The 1444-nt window shown below is 53.1% G+C and overlaps 1 protein-coding gene across 2 annotated transcripts in view; it reads left to right on the top strand.

Moving 5' to 3' along the window:
* Nucleotides 1–7: 7 nt before the first annotated feature.
* The window catches only part of GOLM1 (golgi membrane protein 1), a 53259-nt gene continuing 51822 nt past the window's right edge, over nt 8–1444 (top strand). For both annotated transcript variants that reach the window (XM_024753859.1, XM_024753858.1), the window contains exon 1: nt 8–64. The gene's annotated coding sequence lies outside the window, so the exon portion shown is untranslated. The remainder of the gene's footprint in view (nt 65–1444) is intronic.

Here is a 1444-nt window from a genome sequence, read left to right as displayed (position 1 = left end):
TGGCCCGGGCGGCCTGGGAGCCGGGCCTCGCAGCACCGAGCGGCCACCGGAGCCGCTGCAGGAGGTGAGTGGGCGGCACGCGTGCTCGGCGCGCCCTTCGGCCGCACTGACCGCCTTGCTTCTCCTTGTACCTCCTCGGCCCCGGGCCCGCGCCCAGAGACCCCGCGCCGGGTCCCGGAAACACCCCCCGGCTTGTGCCCGGGCCTCAGCCTTTTACCGGAGTCGGCTCGGGGCCGGCCCCGCACCTCCCCGCGCCGGAGCCTCCTTCCCGGGGCCGCCCTGACCCGCCGGGTTCCGTCTCCCGGGCTGGACTCCCCTGCGGAGGCCGGTCTGGGGCGATGCGGGGCCTTTCTTTTTGTTCTTAGCTGTGTCACGCGCGTCGGCATCCAAAGTCAAAAGCGAGCATTCTCCAAAGTCGCGCTAGTGCCTGCCGTGCGGGCGTGATTGGCACGCGGGGAGGGCGGGCTGGCCGCGCCGCTCATCTCTTCCCCCTCAGCCCCGCGCGCACTCGGGCCGCCGCGGTGCCCAAGTTGGCAGCGGTCGCGTCCTGGCAGGTGACCGGGAGCTTGACGCCGGGTTCTCGGTCTGCGAGCTGCCAGAGCTCCTCTGAAGCCCTTCTCAGGGATGCTCCGGGTTCCCTCCTGTACCAGTATTTCCCATCTTTGGCGGCGTGGAGGATCCGCAGAACTTTTGTTCTGCTGTAGAAATAGTCTCCTGGGTTTCCATACTCTTTATATGTCACACCCTATTTAGTATTCTTAATGATTGTTTTTTTGTAAAACAAAACAGGCAAAATGGCTATTTTGATGAGTGTTCTTTTTAGCGGAATTTAAGAATCATTGTATTCGGCAAGTAATGGTGGTGCTTAAGATATCCCGTTTACAAATTTGCAAAACCAGACTCGTGTGGCTTTCACGGTTTTGAGATTTCTTTTGTCTGGTTTGTGGTCTTCAAGGCCCAGTTGCTCTAAATTAGGCAAATATTGAGGGGCATTCCTAGGAGCAGAGTAAGATGTCCAGTAGCCTGCTTAAATATTTAACAGCTCTAGAGTGACTCTGTTTGACTCATGGCCATGAGATTGACTCAAATTTGGCAGTTTTAGTATTTCTGAATTTTTTGCAACGTGAGACATGAGAAGTGGAATCTCTTGTTGGTCCTTGTGGGTCTCCTAGGGCATCCCTAGCTCTGTCTACTTGTGTTAGAGAAGATTAAGCCAAGCTCATGCTATCGTGAACAATAGTTTTACTTTATTTGTAAATAGAAACCAGTAACTTGCTAAGGCTTGCTGTTCTTAGGTCAGAATTCAAGTTTTAAGGGGTCAGTGGTGAAAACATTGAGTTCATAGGGTGTTTAAAGAAAACAGGTTAACTCTTCAAGACGTATTTTGTTCTCCTGTGAAGATACCACTTTTTTTTTTTTTTTTTTTTTGTTTTTTTTAAAAAAA

This window comes from Neophocaena asiaeorientalis, unplaced genomic scaffold, assembly GCF_003031525.2.
Source record: "Neophocaena asiaeorientalis asiaeorientalis breed wild unplaced genomic scaffold, Neophocaena_asiaeorientalis_V1.1 scaffold220, whole genome shotgun sequence".
In the NCBI taxonomy this organism is placed as follows: Eukaryota; Metazoa; Chordata; class Mammalia; order Artiodactyla; family Phocoenidae; genus Neophocaena; species Neophocaena asiaeorientalis.
Note: the sequence above shows the minus strand (reverse complement) of the source record. Positions and strands in the feature narration are given on the sequence as shown.